General features: G+C 48.1%; 1 pseudogene; it reads right to left on the bottom strand.

Moving 5' to 3' along the window:
* Positions 1-11,387: 11,387 nt before the first annotated feature.
* LOC127484638 (cytochrome b-c1 complex subunit 7 pseudogene) lies at positions 11,388-15,344 on the bottom strand (annotated as a pseudogene).
* Positions 15,345-15,516: the final 172 nt, after the last annotated feature.

Raw genomic sequence — 15,516 nt, 5'->3', positions numbered from 1 at the left:
CAAAGTGGGATGGGACCCGTGTTGTGGCTCAGCAGGTTAAGCTGCCACTTGGGATGCCCACATGCCATGTGGGACAGCAGATTTGAGTCCTGGCTCCTCTGCTTCCAGGCCAGCTCCAGCTCCCTGCTAATGTGCCTGGGAAGCAGCAGATGATGGTTCAAGTACCTGAGTCCCTGTCATGCACATGGAAGACCTGGGTGGAGTTCTTTGGTTCTGGCTTCGGCCTGGCCAGCTCTGGCTGTTGTGACCATTTGGAGAATGAACCAGCAGATGGAAGAGCTCGCTCACTCTCTATGCCTTTCAAATAAATAAATGGATCTTTTGAAAAAGGAAAGAAATATAAAAAGTGGGTGAGCATTTAAGACAGCTGTTAAGACTCCTGTGTCCTTGGCCGGCGCCGCGGCTCACTAGGCTAATCCTCCGCCTGCGGCGCTGGCACCCCAGGTTCTAGTCCCGGTTGGGGCACCAGATTCTGTCCCGGTTGCTCCTCTTCCAGTCCAGCTCTCTGCTGTAGCCCGGGAGTGCAGTGGAGGATGGCTCAGGTCCTTGGGCCCTGCAAAAAAAAAAAAGACTCCTGTGCCCCACATCTGAGTACCTGAGTTTAATTCCTAACTTTAACTGCTGACTCCTGACTCAGGTTCCTGCTAATGTCGATCCTGGAGGAAAGTGGTGGTATCTGAAGTAAAGGGACATCTGCTACCCACATAGAACATGTGGATTGAGTTCCTGGCTCCCAGCTTTAGGCATAGTCCAGTCCTGGCCACTTGGGGAGTGAACCAACACATAAGAGCCTTTCGGCCGGCGCCGCGGCTCACTAGGCTAATCCTCCGCCTAGCGGCGCCGGCACACCGGGTTCTAGTCCCGGTTGGGGCACCGGATTCTGTCCCGGTTGCCCCCCTTCCAGGCCAGCTCTCTGCTGTGGCCAGGGAGTGCAGTGGAGGATGGCCCAGGTGCTTGGGCCCTGCACCCCATGGGAGACCAGGAAAAGCACCTGGCTCCTGGCTCCTGCCATCGGATCAGCGCGGTGCGCCGGCCGCAGCGCGCCGGCCGCGGCGGCCATTGGAGGGTGAACCAACGGCAAAGGAAGACCTTTCTCTCTGTCTCTCTCTCTTACTGTCCACTCTGGCTGTCAAAAAAAAATAAAAAATAAAAAATAATTTTAAAAATTTAAAAAAAAGAGCCTTTCTCTCCCTTCCTCTCTCTCCCTCTCTCTGTGTCCCTCTCAAATATCTGCCTCTCAAATAAATAAATGAAAAAATATATTAAAAAACATTATTTTCTCTGATGAATTTTTTTAGATTATTTATTTATTTATTTGACAGGTAGAAATACAGAGAGAGAGACAGAGAGAGAGAGAGAAAGGTCTTCCTTCTGTTGGTTCACTCCCCAAATGGCCTCAACAGACGGAGCTGTGCTGATCCGAAGCCAGGAGCCAGGAGCTTCTTCCTGATCTTCCATGCGGGTGCAGGGACCCAAGCACTTGGGCCATCCTCCACTGCTATCCCAGGCCACAGCAGAGAGCTGGACTGGAAGAGGAGCAACCGGGACTAGAACCAGTACCCATGTGGGTTGCCGGCACTGCAGGCGGAGGATTAGCCTAGTGCGCCACGGTGTCGGCCCCTCTGATGAACTTTTAGAAGTTATGAAACAGGAGAAAAAAGAACTTTGGGGAATATGAGTTAACTGCATAACAGAAAATCTTCCCTTTCCCTGACTCATAGAATTTATATTTTTATTTATCACTTTACACATTCCACCCAAGTGAAAGACTAATCTAGAAAGCACCATCACAAACAGCATGCAAAAGTTTTTCCCATATCTTAACCTGAAGATTCCGGAATCTAGCTGCCACGAGACGTTGGAGACAATGAGCGATTCTGTATGAGTACTTTCCCAGCCCCTCTATCTTTGATTTTGTCCTTTAATAGTGAAAGGACTTCATTGTGCACTCTTTGCGTTACTGGCAAGAGCAAGAGAGCCAAACGGAACTCGTCAGCCAGCCAGTCGGCAAGGCTGTACGGGGGTCTGTGAGGCCACCAGCACTGGGGGAGACGCAGCAGCAACAGAAGAAATGGCCCTTGTCCTCGAGGAGTTTACAAGGGGTTTTTAAAGAAACACAAAAAGAGAAGCTTTCAAGGACAATGCTCGTTCTCTAGTGGGAATCGTGTAGCACAGAGCAGACATGCTGGGAGGGTTCAGCAAGGAGGGACATGGGAAATTAAAAGGCCGGAAGAAGCAATGAGCTTGGCAGGGGCTGCGACGGCTCCTCTTCCCTCTGCTGTTTCCAAGTGGTGCCACTTGTTTCTTTGCAATAGAGAATCTGGCTCCATTCTCCTCACTCTCACGGTTTTGTTAATCTACTCACACTAACAAAATGTCATGGCAAAGCACCCCAGGAAATCCTCCATGAAAGACCCTACCTGTCCTTCCTGGCTGAGGCATTTGTAGCTGATTCTCTTTTCTCACAAAGAACTTCTTCTGGGTCTCCCACGCGGGTGCAGGGGCCCAAGGACTTGGGCCATCTTCTACTGCTTTCCCAGACCATGTCAGAGAGCTGGATCAGAAGAGAAGCAGCCAGGACTAGAACCAGTGCCTATGTGGGATGCTGGCACTTCAGGCCAGGGCATTAACCCGCTGCGCCACAGAGCTGGCCCCACTTCAGTACATTTTTATAGTTTCACAGGTCATTCCAACATGTGGCCAGGGTTGAAAATAATTTGGTGAAGATTTAGATGTTACCTAGGTAAAGCAGTGCTCTGTTAGTTCCTGATTATTGCCAACTTGTTTCAAACAAGCTACACCTTGCGTATGTGTTCTAAAATTGCACCACTAGGTGTCAGTTTGACCACACAAGTCTGAAGCTCCTGGCTCCCTTTTAAGGCTATGAATTGTGTACCATCACCACAACCACTTGTGGTGTGCTAGGCACTAACCATGTCTCCCCTATGCTAGGCACCATGCCAACGACTTAACAAAACACATGATTTCTAACTGTATGGAAAGTACACAAGGTAGTTATGTCTCAGTCATAAGGAAGGTGAGTTCTGAAAGATTCCGTGCCTTGTATAAGGTTATACAATTAGAGGCAGACGTGGGATTCAAACTTAGTTCATTCATTCATTCAAAACACTAAACATGGGGCTGATGGCATAGCACAATGGATTAAATTGCCACCTGCAGTGCTGACATACCATATGGATGACAATTCGAGTCCAGCCTGCTCCACTTCTGATCCAGCTCCCTGCTAATACGCCTGGGAAAGCAGCAAAGTCTTTTGGGCCCCTGCATCCATGTGGGAGACCTGGATGAAACTCCTGATTCCTGGCTTCGGCCTGGGCCAGCCCTAGCCTTTGCAGCCATTGGGGAATGAGCCAGTGGATGGAAGAGATTCTCTCTCTCTCTCTCTCTCTCTCTCTCTCTCTCTCTCTGCCTTCCAAATAAATAAAAATAAATCTTAATAAAAAAATTAAACACCATGGGCAAGGTACTATTCCTGGTTTGGGGGACTCCAAGAAAAAATAAGGCGTAATGTTCATCCTCCAGAGGTGCATTATTATCCTTCACCTGCATGTACACTTGAGAAGAAAAGGTGTGTACTCCCTCACACATCTGTTCTTGGCTTCTTAGAGAACTTCAACGCTGTGTTCCTAAGTGCATAGACCTTTAGATAGAGTTTCTCCAATGGCTGTCTCACTGTCTCCAGACACTACATCATCATCATCATAATACCATCATCATCATAGTTTCTGAGAGTTCATTAAAAAACCAGGAGGCTTGTGGTAGATGTTTGACCTAACGGTTAAGAGGCCTGCATCCCGTATCAGAGCGCCTGGGTTCAGGGCTCAACTCCATTCCCAATTCCTGCTTCCTGCTAATGTGCACTGTGGGAGATAGCAGATGATGCCTCCCACAGTGGAAACCTGTGTTGGTCCGGCTTCAGTCTGACCCAGCCCTGGCTGATGAAGACATTTGGGAAGTAAATCAGTAGATGAAGTGCTCTCTCTCTTTCTCTCTCTCTCTGTCTTCCTCCCTCTGTCTCTCTGCTTCTCAAATAATAAATAAATAATGTATTTATTAATTAAAAAAGAAACTAAGAGGCCAAGAACTATATCTGGTTTGCTTTACATCTATCTTATTTGTATCATCAGCAAAATATTACTGGCATGGAATATGTATCTAATGTTTAATCAATAAATGTTTACTGAATAAATGAATTTCTACTACTGTATTAAACAGTGTGCGAAAAGAGCCATGGGAGAAGTGCATAAAGAAGCCAGTACCTTATCCTGCTGAGAAAACCTGAATATTTCCTTCCAAGAGTAGTGCCTTGTTCTAAAAGCCCCAGTTGTTTCATTGCTGAGGAGAAAAGACTCACAGATCTCTGAGAAGGATCTAAATGATGCAGGAACCAATTATTATACCACCTGATTGGATCCACTGATAAAAAGTCTAATGGCTACTCTGCAGTCTGTTCTCATGTTATAAGGAAATCAGCTGTACCTGTCTCTGAGGTTGCCACTCACCAGCCAGTTTGATGATTAGGGCCGGGTTAGACCTATGGTCTGTCCAACAGACTCTTTGGAGAAAAGGTATTTCAAGTAATGGTCCCCAAACCTGGCAGAGCTTTGCCAAAACACAAAGAGTTCATGCACTCTACTCCTGTCTACCGATCTAGAATCCCTGAAAGCAGGAGAGGGACCTGGGAGTCTCACACAGAACCAGGTTGAAAAGCTGCTGTTCAGTACCCATCCAGCTGCACTCAGTCATGACCCTGCAATTCAGAAACTCGCTGTGACCTTTTCTGTACTCTGATTATATCCTCTCTCTGGGTAGTGAGCTCTGTGCATTCGTTGCCTAAAGCTGAAGTAGCATTCCTTCTTATATGTCCTACCCTTAGCTCTACTAGGATTGAAATCCTAGGATTTGGGGGTTTGAGAGGTGAGTCTATGCTGATGTTGCCCATGCCATTTGGGACACCATAAACTTGCTTTAGCTCTCATTCCAAAACTTGCCTGGCAGTCACATGCCCACTTGAGATTGTTCTCGGTTTACAAGGGACTTTGGCTTTATTAAGCGATCAATTCTGTATCAGCCAGATAACCTTTGTCCACTTCGTGCAAGAACAGAAAAATAATATCTGTCCCTGTGATGATTGTGACCTAGGACATTCAGGACAGGTAAGCACTTGTTGCCAGTTTGGTGTTCTGTTTTGAGTCTAATAAGCCTGCTGTCTTCAAGAGGCCGGGAAGAGGAATATCCTTTCACTGAGGAGCTCAATGCCAGGGGGGTGTTTGGTGCGGCAGGACACTGGCATCCGATGTTGGAGTGCCTACATTTGGGTCCCGGATCTTCTCAAATTCCAACCTTCTCCTAATGCACACCCTGGGAAGCTGCGGGTGATGGCACAAGTACAAGTTCCTGCCATCCATGTGGGAGACCCAAAGTGAGTTACAAGCTTCTGGCTTCAGCCCGATCCAGCCTCACTTGTTGCTTGCATTTGGAGACTGAATCAGCAGATGCTAAGTCTTTGTCTGAGTTGCTCGCTCTCTCTCCCTCTGCCTTGCAGCTACATAACAATAATAAAAATTTTAGAAGAGTTCAATGTCACATATAATCCTTTGGAATAGCAATCTGAATGGTTCAGTGCACAGAGTTCAGAGGAAGGAGTGGCAAGGGAGTATTTATGGTGAGATACACAGGGAGAGAATGGAGAAGGAGAGTTCCAGCGTCGTGTATCTGCTAAATAGAAAGAAAAAGGATTTGATGTAGGAACCCATTAATCATGTTTTTGTTTTGTTTTGCTTTATTTTGTTTTATCTAAATGGTTGAAGATCAGCTGAGGTGATCATTTTCGAATCTCCAAGTGTCTTTTGGTGACTCAAAGTTTTCAAGTAGCCCAGTGCTCATGTAAAGGGGGCGGGGGACAGCGGTGTGGTTCACATGGCTAATCCTCCGCCTGTGGTGCCGGCATCCCATATGGGCACCGGGTTCCAGGCCCGGTTGCTCCTCTTCCAGTCCAGCTCTCTGCTGTGGCCCAGGAGGGCAGTGGAGGATGGCCTATGTGCTTGGGCCCTGCACCCGCATGGGAGACCAGGAAGAAGCACCTGGCTCCTGGCTTCAGATCGGCGCAGCGCCAGCCATAGCGGCCATTTGGGGAGTGAACCAATGGAAGGAAGACCTTTCTCTCTGTCTCTCTCTCACAGGCTGTAACTCTACCTGTCTAACAAATAAAAAAAAATTAAAAAAAAAAAAAAGAGAGGTGGGGGGCCTGGGCTCCGCCTGTGGCACCGGCATCCCATATGGGCGCCTTTTATAGTCCCAGCTGCTCCTCTTCTGAGCCAGCTCTCTGCTGTGGCCTGGGAAAGCAGCAGAGGATGGCCCACGTGTTTTGGGCCCCTGTACTCACGAGGGAAACCTGGAAGAAGCTCCTGGCTCCTGGCTCCTGGCTTCAGACTGGCGCAACTCAGGCCATTGCAGCCATCTGGGGAGTAAACCAGAGGAAGGAAGACCTTTCTCTCTGTCTCTCCCTCTCACTGTCTGTAACTCTACCTCTCAAATAAATAAATAAAATCATTAAAAAATGAGTGAGAAAGAGAGGACCCAGAAGAAGTGTTAACAGGTCATAGCCTATACATCATCTCCCTAGTCAAGTTAAAATCAGCCTACACACTTGTTGGAACTTTGTTGAAAATTTCTATACTCCTTAGGCTGGCACCGCAGCTCACTAGGCTAATCCTCCACCTTGCAGCACCGGCACACCGGGTTCTAGTCCCGATCGGGGCGCCGGATTCTGTCCCGGTTGCCCCTTTTCCAGGCCAGCTCTCTGCTGTGGCCCGGGAGTGCAGTGGAGGATGGCCCAAGTGCTTGGGCCCTGCACCCCATGAGAGACCAGGAGAAGCACCTGGCTCCTGCCTTCAGATCAGCGCAGTGCGCCGGCCGCAGCATGCCAGCCATGGCGGCCATTGGAGGGTGAACCAACGGCAAAAGGAAGACCTTTCTCTCTGTCTCTCTCTCTCACTGTCCACTCTGCCTGTCCAAAAAAAAAAAAAAAAAGATAATAAATTCTATATTCCAGTGATGAGATTGCTAAGAGAATTGACCCTGCTCTCATTTGAAGTTATTAGAAAGCAAGTTTCCCAAGGACTGTTTCACCCAAGATAAAAGTACTGTGGCCTCTGATTCCAGTGCAAGAGCCCAGAGATGCTCTGATTCCTCTTTTGTGATCAGCATTCAGAGTAATTTCAGCTTTTCTTGGCATTTCCTTTCATTTAGAGATTTCAAAGAATCTCACAGACATCTGCCCATCCCATAGGCAGCTGATTAAGCCACATCTCTGACATTCATCTTTTGCTTGGGGTCTTCCCTGTGAATTGGCAATAGAGCTGGAAACAGGGCGTGGGCCTCCTAATCTGAGGTCTCACACTGCACACCTGCTCCCTCTTTGCTCCCCAGTCTTAAGCAGTTTGCGACTCTGCCACAGGGCGTAGCTCTTTGTAGGGGCCTGGGTATCAAAGCCGCCTGCTCTCTGCTGTCATCGCCTCCCACTGACGGCGTTTCTTGGTCTCCTGGTGTGCTGGCAACTTGGTTGAGCCTTGGCTGTTCAGGATGGGAGAATTGTTGAAGAACCTAGGGATTCTTCCCTGTCCTGTCATCCTGCCTCTGTGAGCTGACAAAACACTGTGCCCTGGGGTTTATCCTTCGTCCTCCCTACTGTCCCCACCCCCTCAGTGTAGCCCAGTACCTCAGCAGAAAGAAAAAGACACATTTCCGATGCAGGGAGGAAGGGACAGGAAGAGCCTTTCTCTTCTCTTGGATTGCCCTCTTCTTCCCCCAAGGCCATGAACCTTGGCCTGGAAGGACAGAGGAGATGAGCAGGTGAGTATTTACTTCCATCCCGCGCTCTGAGGAAGCTGACTTGTTTTCCTTGGAGGAGGGATGATTCAGGGCAGACCCTTAGTGGGGAAATCGGTCTCAACGGCTGAAGCAAAAGAAGCAGAGAGCCCGGCTGTTTCATTTGCAGACCAGAAGTGTTCCCTGGAGTCGGGGGAAACTGAGCTCTCCTTGTCCCAGTGTTGGAGCTCTGCACAGAATTTCCCATAGGAATGACTCTGTCTACAAGAGTCCAACAGAGATGGGCAGTGGGATTCCAAAGTTTTCAGAGATGGCCCTGCACATGCTGGTGGAGAGCTTAAGCTGTACTCTACCGCTGTGCCTCTACCTACTAATTACTATAACCATCAGTGACCGTCGTGATAATTAGCATATGCCTCTCCCAGAGTACCACCCCAAGATAAATTACTGTGTTTGGTGGCCAGGCTGCTTCTAGAGACAGTTCCCAATTCTCTCAGTCATCACTAAGTGGTTTTTTTGTTTTTGTTTTTGTTTTTGTTTTTTGTTTTTTGTTTTTTGTTTTTGACAGGCAGAGTGGACAGTGAGAGAGAGAGACAGAGAGAAAGGTCTTCCTTTTGCCATTGGTTCACCCTCCAATGGCTGCCGCGGCCGGTGCACTGCGCTGATCCGAAGGCAGGAGCCAGGTGCTTCTCCTGGTCTCCCATGGGGTGCAGGGCCCAAGCACTTGGGCCATCCTCCACTGCACTCCCTGGCCACAGCAGAGAGCTGGCCTGGAAGAGGAGCAACCGGGACAGAATCCGGCGCCCTGACCGGGACTAGAACCTGATGTGCTGGCGCCGCAAGGTGGAGGATTAGCCTAGTGAGCCGTGGCGCTGGCCCATCACTAAGTATTTAGAGCTCTGTGGGCCAGGTACTGTGCAAGACAGCCTTGAACAGGAAGGATGTGGGCTTTGGTGTCACAATGCTGACAGGCGGCAGGATGGACAAACACTAAGCAATTTTACCCAGGGGATGCGTGCGGCTAAAGTGGAAGTGCAGTGTGTGTAAGAGGGGTGCCCAACTGTGTGGTGGCTGAAGAGGGGGTGTCAGGACACCTCCTGTCCCCATAGTAGTCACTCAGAAGATGAAATCTATAGGAGGAGTCAGAGCTAACAAGTGGGATCCATTGTAGAGAAAACCTATACTATTTGTATAATTTCTCCAAAACATAAAGTTAATCTATAACTATCTTCTCATATTAGAACCCTCCAAGGTACTACCAAGCTCTGCCAATTACAGTCCCCCCAAATCTGCTCCTGTGTAACAAGACACTATCTTGGCAAAGTGTGAAATTCTGCTCCGTCGGAAGATGCAATTATTGTATCCCGTTAGAGAGAATTTCAGGGAGAAAAAATGTCATTTAGGAAATGGTCAAGTTTTTCTGGCACTTCCACAGTCTGGTGTAATTCCCCATGCCCTTCGGATGACCTGGGTCTGTGACGGGAAATACGTGTGTTTGTCCGTCTCCACTTTAGCCTCGACATCCTTCTTATCAGCTGCCACACTGAGGAAGACACTGATGTCTTTTTGCAGGAAACTAACAGGAAAGGAAAGAAGGCCTCCCGCTACATACATTTCCTGAGGGCCCAATGCAATGGCTGCTGCTCTGGCTGCAGACTAGGAGGGGCTGAATAAATAAATACATCATCCCTATTGTGTGGTCAGCTCCTTTCTCTCCCTTCTAAAATTGGCCGACTTGCCCAGGGTGGACAGAAGTCCTCCTGGATATTAAGAGGTATTGAAACGTACAAGGCTCCTCTGGCTCAGACAAAGAGGAAACCCAGACTTGGACGGACAGAAGACAAGAGTCACAGGCAGAGGAACTTGATGTTGGTACACACTGCTCCTTTAACCTGACAGAACTTTCCCAGCAGCTTCTGCTTTGAACCTGTCTGTGCACAGATCTCGTAATGTTTGGGAACGTGTTAGGAGAAGGGGCCAGGGTTAGTGCCTCACAGAAAACCAAGGGACTTCTTTAAAAATCACAGTTGCGTGGGGCGGGCATTCAACACGGCAGTTTGAGACTTGGCCAGCCTGCCTCCGTCACCCGAGCCCCTGGCTCTGAGGCCTAGCTCCACTTCCCATCCAGCTTCCTACTGATGTGCACCAGGAAGACAACAGAGGATGGCAAGGGACGTGGGTCCCTGTCACCTGTGTGGGAGACCAGAAATGAGTTCCAGGCTCTTGGCTTGGATCTGAGACAGCCCTGGCTATTGCGGGCGTTTGGAGAGTGAACCTCTTACTCACAGTCTCTCTCTCTCTCTCTCTCTCTCTCTCTGCCCTTCAATAATTAATTAATTAAAAAGGAAAAACTCAGCTGTGCAGGTGACTTGACTTGCAGGCAGGCGCGCACACTGTCATTCTCTGTGATATTTCTTGCACTTGACTGGATAACGCCCATGGCAGCCAGCTACTGCTAGAGAAGGTGGCTGAGGCACTGGAAACTTTCCAACCTAAACCCTCCGAAGGCGTTTCCTTGTAAGGACAGTTTTTTTTTTTTTTTTTTTTTTTTTTTTTTTTTTTCCCTGCCTGGAAGACGGAAGGAAAGGACACTGCAGATACACACAGGAGAGAGACAGAATTTGAATAGACCCCCCTGACATGAAAAGGTGAGACTCAAGGAGTTGTCAAGGCTCAGAACCTTTGTCTTCCTATATTTTGGCTGAAGCTTTATAGCTTAGAATTGTTTTCTATCTTTCTTATATAATAATCATGAGTGAGCCTTGAGAAATGACTCAAAGCCAAAATAATGGGGTTTCCTTGATTATAGTTCCTCATTTTCCCTGGCCGCAGGCCAACCTTCAATATCCGGCTGCCTTATAAGGAAGCAGCTTCAGCCCCGCCCTGCTGGGTTCCTCCAACCACTTAGCAATCTTTCTTTCATGTTGCACACTGGACACCCTTCTTCCAAAATTGCAAAATTGCTCTTGGCTTGGTCTCTTGCTTCTTACTGCTTCCAGCCCCGATTCAGGAACTTCCTTTCGGGAACCTTCATCCCGGCTGCAGAGTGGGCAGGACCCCTCTCTCATCCTCAGCTGAGGCCCGAGTCGCCAGACTACACAGTGACCGGCTTTGTCAGCGGCTGCTGCCTTTTTCTTTCTTTCTTTTTTTTTTTACAATAGACATTTGTAAGTAATAAATATTTAAAGTAATAAATACTTCTTTTTAAAAACAATTATTTTATTTGAAAGGAGAGTTACAGAGAGAGAGAAGAGAGAGAATCTTCCATTTGCTGGTTTTCTCTCCAAATGGCTGTCATGGCCATAGCTGGGCTGATCCAAAGCCAGCAGCCAGGAGCTTCTTCTGGGTTTCCCACATGGGTGCAGGGTCCAGGCACTTGGGCCACCCTCCACTGCTTTCCCAGGTGCATTAGCAGGGAGTTAGATAGGAAGTGGAAGAGCCGGGACGCAAAGTGGCACCCATATGAGATGCTAGCACGGCAGGTGGCGGCTTTATCCTCTATGCCACAGCTGTATCCACAGATTTCAGCTATATGATTACTTCTTTGCCCATTCTTCTTTCTCTTCTTCCCCAAATAACCTCTTTCAGATATGGTTCAAGGTAGAATTTATCCTCCTCATATTTTGTCTGCCGCTCTTTAGGCAGGATCTGATGCCTCATGGTCAGGTCCTGTGCCCTCTTCTTCGTGCGAGACATCCTCCTCTCATTATGAAGTTCTCAGGAAGACTTCTCATGGCCTCATTTCTACCCTCATCCTCGTATATTGTATCATCTCACGTTAACCCCAGTTTGTCAATCTTGCAGCACTGTATCAAATACCACCCAGTCACCGGCCTGCAGGCACACTGCAGCATCCCGCCTACTGCTTTTAAGATTTTATTTATTTATTCGAGAGGTAGAGTTACAGAGAGTGAGAGGGAGAGACAGAGAGAAAGGTCTTCCATCTGTTGGTTCACTCCCCAAATGGCCGCAACGGTCAGAGCTATGCAATCTGAAGCCAGGAGCCAGGTGCCTCTTCCTGGTCTTCCAAGCAGGTGCAGGGACCCAAGGACTTGGACCATCTTGTAGTGCTTTCCCGGCCACAGCAGAGAGTTGGATTGGAAGAGGAGTATCTGGGACTAGAACCAGCATCCATATGGGATGCCGGCGCTGCAGGTGGAGGATTAACCTATTGCGCCACGGCGCCGGCCCCCTACCTGCTGTTTTGACCTGAGAGCTTCTTTTGAAAACAGCAAAGGTCACACACCCAAGTCCCAGAACCTGGATGGAGCCAGTTTTGGACTTCCTGCAAATAGGAGGTACTGCCAGGAATAGCTGGCATGCTGGTTTTGAGCTTATCCTCCCTGGTACAGGGCAGGCAGGAAATGAGACTGGGTCACAGCTTTGCTGGTTTTATTTTATGAGCCTCAGCTCTTGGAACAGTGCTCTGGCAAGTGTAGGGTGCTCACAGAAGAACAAAGCAAGAGATCTGGAAATAAGACCATCCTGGGAAAGTCACCAGAGTGGGCAGAATGTGTGGCACGTCCTCCTAGTAGCTTGGAGAGGCAGTTAGAAACCACATAGTATTAATGTCAAGCGTAATTAATGGCTATTGAGTACTTACTATGTGTCAGGTCCTGAATTACGTGTATAATTTCATTTATTCCTCATAAAAGTTTTCCTTTTAGTAGCCAGAAGAGAGAATCTCCAACAATACTGTTAATAGTAATAATAGCTACTTTATAAGTTACCTGTATAGTATATTACATATGCCCGCCCCGAACTGGAGCATAGCCTCTCGTTTACTTTTTAAACAAACACCACAGGTAGGTATTATTGTTATTCCCCTTACCCTAAAGTCAGTGGCTTCTAAGGTGGTTCTGGATGATGATCTGCCTGCTAGTGTTTACATCCTTGTGTGATCCCTCCTTGAACGCGAGCCTCACTTAATGCCTTCCTTCTAACAGAATGTCGCAAAGGTGATAGAAACCACTTTTGGACTGGCTTACAAGAGACTGTCTTGCTGGCTTTCTACCTCTGCTTGGCCCCCTGGCTTGCTTGCGCCAATGAAGTCAGTTACCACCTTGGGAGCTGCTCTATGAAAAACCCGCAAAGCCAGAGAACAATGGCTGAGGAATGAAGACCAGAATCTAAAGCCCGTGAGGAACTGAATCTTGCCAGTGACCATGCGAGCGAGCTAGGAAGCAGATCATCTGATTTGAGCCCTGGGAGATACTCGGAGCTAGGAGACCCAACATTCTCTTATTTCTGATCTTCAGAAACTGTGAGCTTGTACTGCTTTAAGTGACCAGGTTTTGGGGGTTAGTTGTATGTAGCCAAAGATAGCTAATATACATACCCCATTTTGTAAATTAAGAAACTATAGCTTAGGGAGGTTAATCAATTTTCTCAAGGGCACACAGTGAGTAAATGGCAGAACCAGGATTTTTATTTTTATTTTTTGACACATCGTGTTCTAGAGTCTGACTTCAAATATCTTTCTTACGAGGTTCCAAGTGGTTGGGACACTGGAGTTGTAGTGGGCATTCTACTCTCTGAACTCCTTGGAGTGTAGCCACGTTTCCAGGAAATTCTTTGTGTGCATGTAAAACAGAGGTGGACACAACTTCAGTGGTGCTAAGTGCTTTGAGGGCCCTCTCCCTGCTGCAGAAGAATGAGCCGTCCACCCGGATATCTGATGATAGTAACCGGGAGCTCCAGCCACAGCGCAATGGCAGTACAGCCCACCTGAGTCACAGACGCTGAGTGCCTTCATGAGGGCACTTTAAGTTCATGGAATTAAACTATGGAATCAAATTAAAATTAAAAGATAAGTTTATTCTCGTGCAATATTTGAAATCCATGCATAGCCTTTTTTTTTTTTTTAAGATTTATTTACTTATTTGAAAGGTGGAGTTAGAGAGAGGCAGAGAAAGGGAGAGAGGTCTTCCATCTGCTGGTTCATTCCCCAGATGGCTGCAACGGCCAGAGCTGCAGGGATCCGAAGCCAGGAGCCAGAAGCTTCTTCTGGGTCTCCCATGTGGGTGCAGGGGCCTAAGGACTTGGGCCATCTTCCACTGCTTTCCCAGGCCATAACAGAGAGCTGGATCGAAGTGGAACAGCCGGGATTTGAATGGGCGTCCATATGGGATGCCAGCACTTCAGGTGGCGGCTTTACCCACTACACCACTGTGCCAGCCCTCATAGCTTTTTTATAATATGTATTTTCCATTAACTTTTTGATGACCCCTTGTAATCTGCAAGGTGGGTGAAGGGAGGCATACACTTGAAATAAATATAGTGTGGTATTTAAAATTCACATGAGCCCTGGAATTATAAAGCAAATGACTCCATCTTCGAGAATAACCCCTCCCATGGATCCCCTCCCCCCTGCTTTCCATCCCTGATCAGAGCCTTGAACTTTGAAACCACAGTATCTCGTTCTAACATGGAAAGCAGCTTGGCACTTCCCTATACTGGAAGCTCCCCAGCCTGGGATGGTAAAAACGTCTTTTCCCAGATAGTCTCCCTTTCATTCAGCCAGAGCTTTTTGTCAGTGGTCACCTTTATGAAATCAAATGAAGATGCGCTCTTTGGCTGACTGCGCGGATCTCCTTCCTCGTCAGCTTTGTGTTGCTGCCAGAGCAGCAGGCTTTGAGCTCGGGAAGGATTTCTAGGTGGCAGAACAGCGGCCCCACAGGCTTGAGCCCTGGCACACTTAGCCTTTTAACCAGTGGCAGAGACAGCACTTGCTGGTGCAATTATGCAACCAGGTATAAAGTCCACAGCCAGGGAGGGGCGGGGCAGGGCTTGGCTGGCTCAGCACTACCACGATGAGGCTTCTGGACTCTTTCTGGCTTTCCATACCCTTTTCTTTGCTCTCTCTCGCCCAGCCCTCTCTCTTCTTTCACTTCCCCTCTCTTCCCCCTTCTCCCTCTCCTTTTCTGGCCCTTTCTTTTTTCTTCCCCTCCCCCTCTATTCCTTTCCTTCTCTCTAATCCCTTCATCCTTATCAGCCTTCCACTCTGAGGGATCCCAAACTCAGGAAACCAGCTCTTATCAAGTATCTTGGCTTGTCTCCAATGGCTGGTGGCGGGCATCTCTGGCCCTTGTGCTCCAGCTGAGTGATTTTCTTTTCCACGAGTTGTTGTTTCTCTAATCCAATTGGAACTAGAGTTGTGTGTAGAATTAAGGGAGGGGGAAAAAAAGAGCATTTCCCTAGGGAGATTGTCCTTGTGGACTAAACCAGAAAAGAAAGGAGACTGGGATTCTGCTTCGTTGAAAAATGAAATTATGAACAGAGAGCAGGAGAAAAAGTAGCGTCACAGACCCATGACGCTCAAGGCATACCACCTCAGTCCTCAGATACTGGGACACTGCATGGAATCCTCTGTTTTGCAGTCAAGTGTATTTTTAAAAGGCTCTTTTTTCTTTTTTGGCTCTTACGGTACCTGCCATCCTGGTCTTGCTCAACTGGCTCGGAACAGATACCATCTGCTCCACCTCCACAGCCATCCACACCACACAAAGCTGCAGACTCCCAGACTCCAGATCTTGCTTTCTAAAAGCGGCCGGGAGAGTGGAGAAGCACAGAACCCAGGGAAGGAAAGAGAAGCTGCGTGGAGTAATTACCCGATAGAGTTACCTCGTGTGCATAAAAGAAAAGTGTAGGGCACAAGCAACAAGA

This window comes from Oryctolagus cuniculus, chromosome 20 (assembly GCF_964237555.1).
Source record: "Oryctolagus cuniculus chromosome 20, mOryCun1.1, whole genome shotgun sequence".
In the NCBI taxonomy this organism is placed as follows: Eukaryota; Metazoa; Chordata; class Mammalia; order Lagomorpha; family Leporidae; genus Oryctolagus; species Oryctolagus cuniculus.
This window is presented reverse-complemented; position numbering and strand designations above follow the sequence as displayed.